The following is a 9,192-nucleotide window of genomic DNA, read 5'->3' on the forward strand; positions in this document are numbered from 1 at the left end:
TGATATTAAGGAGAGTTCATCGTGTTGTTTTGCTGCTAGCTGATGTTCATGTATTCTGATGGCTAGTTTCCTTCCTGTCTGTCCGATGTAATGTTTGTAGCAGTTATTGCAATGGTATTTGTAAACCACATTGGTTCGGCATGTTGTGGGAATGGGGTCTTTAATCCTTGTGTTTGGTGTAGAGTGGCTGTGGGTTTGTGGGCCACCATGGTTCCTAGTGGTCTTAGGAGTCTATTTGTCAGTTCCGATATTTTCTTGATGCACGGCAGTGTGGCCAGTGTGTTAGGGCGTACTGTGTCCTCCTGGTGTTATTTGTTTAGTAGGCACCGGCAGATGAAGACAACAACAAGGGGACACAGTACGCCCTAACGCACTGGTCCTCCTGGTGTTGTTTGTTTAGTAGGCACTGGCGGATGAAGACAACAACAAGAGGACACAGTATGCCCTAACGCACTGGCCACACTGCCGTACATCAAAAAAATATCAGAACTGACAACAAAACTCCTAAGACCACTAGGGAAGCATCTCCCACGCCCTAGACTTGTAACACTTCAGGTTCGCAGCACGTGCTCTCCCTAGGGTCACTGGGGAAGGGGAGGCTTAGTGCGCAGGCGCATTCGGTGGGAAGCGGCCGCCTCAGCGGGAGGAGGTGGAGTCAGTGACGTAAACGGCCTGACGGTAGGCTCCTCCGACGTGATTGCGTCAGACGGCGGGATCAATGTGCATCGCCCTCCCGCGGGGCATGCCGGGAATGTGCGCCGGCTGACAGCTGTCGCCTCCCGATGCGGCTCGAGGGAGCTCAGCGTCAGGTGAGTGTCCGCTGCCGCCCCGCCGGGCCTTGGGTTCGACCAGGACAGGACAGGACAGGACAGGACAGAACAGAACAGACCGCGGGCTGGTGCTGGAGCAGCAGGCCTCTGCCTGAAACTGCGCTGCCTCCCGCCCCCCTTACATAATCCACATCTATCTATCTATCTATCTATCTATCTGTCTGTCAGTCAGTCAGTCAGTCTGGGTGTGTGTGTGGGTGTGGGTGTGGGTGTGGGTGTGGGTGTGGGTGTGGGTGTGGGTGGGTGGGTGAGCGCGCCCGGGTCAAGCTCAGTAAACGTTTCCATGGCGACAGGTGGAGCAGGGAGGCGTAGTGCGCTGTCGTTAAAGGGTGGGGGTGTGGGCTGTGGTAATGAACAGGACGGAGGGTAGGGGCTGTCTCCAGGCCAGTTTCCCCTGGGGGTGGGGGGCACTGTCTCCAGGCCAGTTTCCCCTGGGGGTGGGGGATTGGGTAGCTGGGGTGTCTCTCCAGGTCACTTCACCCTGGTGTTGGTTTGGGGAGTTGGTGGTAGCGTCTGTTTTCAGGTTAGTTCACCATGGGGGCTGAGGCTGGGTAGTGGGGAGGTGTGAAGGTTTGTGTAACGTCTCTGTACAGTTCATGTCACCCTGGGTTTGGGGGTAGTTGGATTTTTCTCTCTCCATCTCCAGGTTAGTATGCCCTGATGTTGGGGGGTCACTCCAGGTCACATTGCCCCTGTTGGAGAGTGGTGCAGGTGCTGAGCCTTCCAGATCAGATTTTTCTGCCTTTTTATTCATTCTGTCCCCTCAAACAAAAAAGGTGCCGTATATTCTGCCTGGTGACATTGGCTCACCTTCAGCAATGCTTAGAGGGGTATGTGCCTGTGGCCCTGGAGCAAACCAACACTGCATAATTCTGGCACTGGAGTTTAGGTGTGCAAAATTTATTCAGTTGGCTTCTGCTGTTTATGCCTACATCAGGTGGCTTTGCATTACTGGATGAAGATGTGGATTGCTATTCATGTGGATGCATTCCCTGTTTGCCACCAATTTCAAAAGATATTTTACTACTATTTATGTCATGAACCTGACAGCAGAGCAGACTAGAATCAGTTATACTTCACAGAAATAGATCCTTCTGTCTGACTTATTTGAACTAACTTAGAATGGGATCACAAAATCTGTTTACAGTTGATAGAGTTTTAGTCAATTTGCATAGTAATAGTTTTGGGAGCAATATCATGGGGTTAGAATACTGTAAATTACATATTCAGTTGTTATAACAATACTGCTGCAGCATGAAATATCCATTCCTTTATTTCTCAGTGCTATTGTCTGGTATGCTTCATCAGTTGAAGTGTTTTGTTTAACATATAATCTAACCTCCTCTGAAGTAGAAATTTCCTATTATCACTATTACTCCTGGTTTCTCTTGATTGCCATGTATTTGGCTTCAGATGGGCCAACAACTGGCTACTTTGTTAATCTTAGTATTTCTAAGTTTAAATAATGTGTACAGTCTGTAAGGGCCATGTCAAGACAATTTTAATCCATAAGAGATGGTCCAGAGCCCTGGGATAAACAATTTGTTACAGCCCTAAGAGACGCAACTGGCTTTTTTCCACTCCTGAGATGTCATGATAATCATAGCAGATAGCACTTTGTTTGTTTTTGCTGTGAAGGTAGTCACTAATTCACTTCTACCGTGTTGGTTAGTGTTGAATAGGATTTGAAATTAGGTTAGTTACTGTCTTGAAACAGTGTAAGGTACGCTGATGGGGAGAAGGACGCCAGTTAATGAACTGAGTGCTTGAAAAACCATGCCTCAGCCTGTTATAAGAATGGGAAATTGATCCAGAAAGAAATACCTAAGCTTATATAGTGCCTTTCATTATCTCATGGTATCCTAAAACACTTTACAGCCAATAAAGTACTTTAGAAGTATAGTGAGTTTTGACATATAGTCCCAGTTGAATTTTGCCAGGTTTGCATGTTGTTAAAATAATGCTGTGTGCATCTATTTCGTCAGCTTGTATAACGATTACCAATCTTAATTCCTCATGGAATATCGTTTATGACATCAGATTTGGGCAATGTTCAGTATGTGTCATGAGCAATAAAGTTATTTGCTCCTACGTATTTTGTTTCTAAGGAAGAATTTTGATCCCTGATATAAAAATGCTTTAAATATAATTCTGAATTAAGAACAGAAATGTTTAATCTTTGTCTCTAATTTGAATTTGGTTTATTTTTCGTATACCTGTCAGTAAAGTAGCTATGGAGGAGGTTTTGCAGTGTACTGCTATTTGCATCCATAAGAAGCAGTTCTTGGTTCAACAAAAATGAATGTCAGTGACAATATGCTGATGCCTACTTGTACTGGACTCAGTGACTTAGTCCAGGAATCATCATATGGTATCCTTCTCAACACAGGCTGAAACTTGCCTTCTATGCAACACTGAATTTCTGTGGGACTAAATGACGTTTGTTACCAATATGTGGTATTTCCTTTCTGCAGCTGAGAATGATGGGGGCCAGGCCTATCAGACTCTGGTGTGCTTTTCAAATTCGAAAGCTTTGAATATACTTAAGGCCTCCAAGAACTGAGTCTTTAATGGAGAGTCTGCATGCAGTCAACCCAATAGTTGATGTTTTGCCTTTTCATAAGTGTGGGCTCAAATATTCAATTTGGTTCTTGAAATCGTATAGTAGGGAAGCTTTGGGTGCCATATGGTTTCAAACTTTGTGTTGTATCTGATACACTGGGTTAGTGTTCTGAGGTCATTTTGTTTTCATCAGATAAAAGATCATCATTTGTAACTTTTTGTTTAATTGGACCACTCGACACTATTCAGAAGTACAGTAATGGTTTCCTAAAATGAAATGTTTGAGTCCAGGTATCTGAAGATGCAAGGTTTCCAAATACAATAATATTTTTGTTATTGTTTAGTTTGTGCATTTGAACTGTGTAAGTTTTGCAAGTTGTTAATGTTTTAAAGATTGAATTATAACCACTGATGGAATAGTAATTTCTGCTTGCCATTCTTTATCCTCCAATATATGTTGGTGATTGCTTGACTTTTTTTTTTGAACTGCTTGGAACTTTCAAATTACAGCACTGGAAATGATGAACTTGCTACAATCTGTAGTATTATTGCAGGTGATTTTTTGGAAGAGAGTTTTGAAGGGAAGGAGCACGGTAATATTGAATCTGACAGCAGTTATGGAGGTTAAAATAAAATACAAGCATTAATAGTATAGCAATAGAAACCTGGTATGATTTAAGGTTGTGATAGTCTTCCTCAGGTTTGTAATATTTGTTTTAGGTTATGCACTTTTTTCCGTAAGTAATAAGACATAATGACATTTTTAATTTCATAATTAATACATTTGCAAGTGCAACAGATTATAGCATTAGCTCATCTACTGACCATTGAAATTGGGGGTACGAATGATATAAGTGGAATAAGAGGAAAGCAGCATTTGTCTGTTAGAGTTGTACCTTCAGTTCAGATTCTGTTTGCAAAAAATTTGAAATCATTGATCTGTTAAGTCCTATACTGATGTTGAAACAAACTTTAATTCTGTAAATTGTTTGTGCATTTAAAGCTGAAAATGGCATTTTATACCACAATTACCAAATGATAAATATAATGTGTTGAAGTAAATGGAGTACAAAACTACATAAGAAAGCTTGAACAATGAAAAATTGCTTTACGAAACATCGTTCCTTGTGAAGATAATGCCACCATATGTAGTAGGAGTTGTCATTCTTGAGAGGTGTAACAGGAGAATGTTGGCAAGTGCATTTGCAGGAATAAGATAAATAGTAAATGATAGGTTCTTAATATAGCACAGCCCTGCAATGTTCAGTATTGTATTTCTTTGAACTCTGCTGAATGATACTTCAGACCCTTGTTTTAACAGTGCTAGAGAATTGGGCAGATTGCAAATGCAAGTGTTTTTATTGGAGTTTCTGAAAGTACGGATCTTAAAAATTTGATGTACATGAGGGTGTTTGTCTTTATTGTGTATACATCAATAGTTAGTTCAATTTAATTAAATTAGAAATGATATTGATTTTAATACTACTCTACAATATCTGCAAGAGACATGTTTAACACATTATGGTTATGCATTCAGTAAATCAAATATTTTGTTAAACCAATTATTTTAGTTAGCATATAATTCAGAAATGACAGTGTGAGACAAATTTAAAACAATTTGTCGCTTTTACTTACAGTACCAGGTTGTGTTTGCTACACATCATTCTGCTGACATGTAACATAGGAAAACAGTGGCTACATTTGAAGACTTGTTAATTGACTGTGGTCCAACCTGAGGTTGTGAAGGCTCTATTTGAATCCAAATACCCCTTCCTTGCAGAATGCACAAAAGTTGAATATTTAAAACTTGACACTTAAACTTGATGCACTGAGAGGTGAATTTAAGTTCACTTAGATGGATAGAACATAAGGGCATTCTCCTCATTAGCCACTGTCAACTGGTTCTTGATCTAAGTATGTGTCATCTTGGTTCGCAGGTTTCTATGGTGGATCTTTGTCTTGCTGACAGGTGTATTCTCGACCAGTCAATTTTGAGCGCGTTGGGCAGGATGTCTGATGTGACAGAATCCAGAATGCAGTATTTGCTTCCTTTTTTGATTCTTCAAAGCAAGGAGCTTCATGGACAGGTTTTTAACACTTTGAATGACTGGTAGCAAGTTGACCTAGTAATTAGTGTAAATGGTGCTGCGTTTCAAGAAGACACACAGTGTCTTTGAAGCATTCTCTTTGACCTCTCCTATACAGGATCTGGTGGGGGAAGTGCTTTTCAGCCACCCAGGCAGTATCCAGTCTATCACAGTCAAATTTGCAAGAGCTTAGTCAAAATACTTGTGGAGCTGGCTTCAAGAAGGACACTAATGTTTAATCAAGAGTCGTTTCTTTAAGTCTAGTGGGTGAGGCGGAGGCATTGCTGATGGAAATTTGTTTTTCTGTATCACCAATACACAGCTTGGGTATCTCTGCAGTAAAAATGTCTTAAAGCTAACTGCTGTACGCTATCACACATTAGTCTTTGGGCATCAGCTTTGAGCTTTTGGAATCCTGATTTCTTGACCTTCAAGTTTGGTTTTTTCCAGGCAATGAAGACTGTTTATTTTTGTTCCAGGAGGTCATACGTTTCTACGTTGTTTTCATTGAATCCGCCCTCATGAAGATGCTCAAACCTCATAGTCTGGACACAAAAATCTAGTATAACTGACTCCATTGGATCCCATGTTCTGGAACTGTTCTTGTAGAATAATAAAAGAAAAAGGAAGGCGTGTTTGAGAATGTCCAGCTCTAAGTACTGCAGCTGATGAAGAATGATCTGTTGGCTCCACATTCTAATGAGTTTGAAAAGAAAGAGGGTGAGGGGAAGGGTTAAGAGCAAAGTGCGGCAAATATAACACACAGTCAACAGTAATATCAATAGCAGTGGAGGAGACCCCTCTGGTTAGAGGAAAGATCTGTCTGAATCATTGAGAGGTGGCTTAGGCTGAAATGACCCTTTGTCAGAATTATAAGCAATTTATAGATTAACAGGGAGGTCAGTTAGCTGGACAGCTAGTTTGCAATATGACTCCAACAACATGAGTTCAGTTCCCACATAACTGAGGTTACCACGAAAGTCTTACTTTCTCACCCTTGCCCCTCGTCTGAGGCATGGTGACTCTCAGATTAAACCACGCCCAGTTGTTCGAATGAGAGCAGCCCTGTGGTCCTTTAGGACTATGGGGACTTTACATAGCTTATAAGGAGGAACAATACCAGGGAAAAGGTGATGGGGAGAAAAATCAAATGATTTTGAAATAAATGATAAAACTGGAAGACAAAAGGAAGTAATGCTGAGGGAAATTAGAGAAATAGCGGTATATCTGAGAGAGCATGTTAGAGCAGAACATGATAAGGAGCAAGAAACATGGAAAATTGGCAAAGGGGAAGAAGCTCCTTTTTGGTATGGGGGTGAAAAGGACCTATAGACATGGGTGCAGACCACCTTGCAAGCTGTACTCTAATAGAGAATGCCTATTCATAACACCCTGGCCCCCAAATTCTCTATTGGTTCACTTATGCTAATTTATTTTTTTTATTCCTAGTAGTTGACCATTGCTGAAAAGGCCAATATTTGTTGTCTGCCCCTAGTTGCCCTTGAGCACGTGCAGTGAACTGTATTCTTGAACCACAGCAGTGTCTCCTGTAGGTGGACCAATAATTCTGTTGGTTTGGAGTTTTGGATTTTTGAACCGGTGACATTGAGTGAGCACTGATTTTTATGTTTCCAAGTCAGGATTGTGTGTGGCTTGGAGAGGAATTTGGAAGTGGAAAATAGCTGCCCTTGTCCATCTAGGTAGTAGAGGCCACTTGTTGAGAAGCTGCTATTGAAGGAAACTTGGTGAACTGCTGCAGTGCATTTTGTAGATGGTACATACTGCTGCTACTGTGTGTCAGTGATGGAAGGAGTCGGTGTTGAAGCTGATGAGCATTTTTGTTCTGATTGATGTTGAACTTTGGAATGGTGTTGAAGGTGCACTTATCCAGATATGTGGAGTGTTGGCTCTGCACTGCAGATTGTGGATAGACTTTGGTGATCAGAAAATAAGTTGCTCCTGACCTCTTGTAGCCACATTTGTATGGTTGGTCTAATTCAGTTTCTGGTTTAAAGAAATATTTAAAACAATAAAAAATCAGTTTATATGCCTAAGAGGGAAAAGCTCCACTTAAGAGAAAAACAGCCATGGATAACTGAAGAGGTAAAGGATAGCATTAAACTAAAAGAAAGGGCTTACTAAAAATGCCAAAAAAGCGCACATCCTGCTGAATGGGAAAGGTATAAAGACCAGGGAAAGGTATAAAGACCAGCAAAAGGCCACAAAGCTTATAAGAGCTAACAGAAGAGATTATGAAAGGAAACATGAAAGGGACATCCAAAATCAATGAGAAGAAAGTTTACAGTTACATAGAGATATTGGGTATTTAAGAACAATGTTGGCCCAGTAAAGACTGAAAGTGGGGATATTGTTAATGACTATGGGGAAATGACAGTCACATTTAATAGTTACTTTTGTCTCAGTATTTACAGTAGAAAAGGGAGGGTGACTTGCTGGAAATCCTGAATGAACTAATTGTGGATTGTGACCAGACTGAATAAATTAATGTAAATAAAACATCTATAATGAGGAAATTAATGGAATTAGTAACAAATCCCCAAGCCTGGACAGTTTCCTTCCAAGTGTATTAAAGGAAGTAGGGAGCACATTGTAGACACTCTAACTATGATCTTTCAGAGTTTGCTAGATACAGGAGTTTTTGCTGTGGATTGGAAAACCTCATGTCATTCTTTTTAAGATGGGTGAAAGAGGAAAACCAGGAAATTACTATGGTGGGTAAATAATTGGAGTCTATAAATCAAGGATGGGGGCAACTGAACACCTCAAATTTTAATCAGGGAGAGCTGACAAAGATTGACAGGGATATCATGTGTGACAAACATCATTGAATTTTTTTCAGAGGTGACTAAGGTAGTGGTCAGGGAAATGTTCATGGAAGTTGTTTATCAAATTCCTTTTGGAAGTGCATATAAAGTACAGCATAACAGACTGTTAACTAAAGTAGAAACCTTTGATTATTGACGGCAAATTATTGACAGGGCTGGGAAGTTAGGTGAAGGGCAGGCAACAAAGTAGGGATAATGGGTAGGTACTCAAATTAGTAGGATGTGACCAGTGGTGTGCCACAAAGATCTGTGTTAGGGTCTCAATTATTTATATTTATTAACAACTTGGATAATGGCACGGAGAGTCATTATATCTGTATTTTCTGATGACAAAAGTTCTTGGCATTGTAGACAGTATAGATAGACTACCAATAACTCTCTGTATTCTTATGCTAAGTGATTGGGCAAAACTTGTGGCACATGGAGTTCAATATAAGCAAGTGTGAGATTATCCATTTTGAACTAAAAATGAATAGATCAGGGTACTTTCTACATAGTATGAAGTTTGGTACAGCAGATGTCTAAAGACCACTGGGTTTCAGGTGCACAGATCTTTAAAATGCCACAGATAGGGGCAGAAAATAATCAAGAAAGCTAATGAAATGCCAGCCTTTGCATCTCGAGGACTGTTGTAGAAAGATGAAGAAGTTAGGCTGCAGTTATACAAAACCCTGGTTAGACTCTACTTGGAATACTGTAAGCAGATCTGGGCATCACACCTTAGGAAGGATTTATTAGCCTTGGAGGGAATACAATGTAGGTTGACAAGAATGATACCTGGACTTCAGGAGTTATAGGGAGAAATTATACAAATTAGGCCTGTTTTCTCCAGTGTTTAGAAGGTTAAGGAGTGATCTAATCAAAGTC

At 40.7% G+C, this 9,192-nt stretch overlaps 1 protein-coding gene across 4 annotated transcripts in view; it reads left to right on the plus strand.

Annotated features, from left to right (window-relative positions):
• The first annotated feature begins 700 nt into the window (after nucleotides 1-700).
• Nucleotides 701-9,192, plus strand: part of mrtfba (myocardin related transcription factor Ba) — a 242,285-nt gene continuing 233,793 nt past the window's right edge. For 3 of the 4 annotated variants that reach the window (XM_048609801.1, XM_048609803.1, XM_048609804.1), the window contains exon 1: nucleotides 713-809. The gene's annotated coding sequence lies outside the window, so the exon portion shown is untranslated. Of the gene's footprint in view, nucleotides 810-9,192 lie in introns of all 4 variants that reach the window. The other variant, XM_048609802.1, reaches the window with a different exon arrangement.

This window comes from Rhincodon typus, chromosome 21 (assembly GCF_021869965.1).
Source record: "Rhincodon typus isolate 14 chromosome 21, sRhiTyp1.1, whole genome shotgun sequence".
Taxonomy (NCBI): Eukaryota; Metazoa; Chordata; class Chondrichthyes; order Orectolobiformes; family Rhincodontidae; genus Rhincodon; species Rhincodon typus.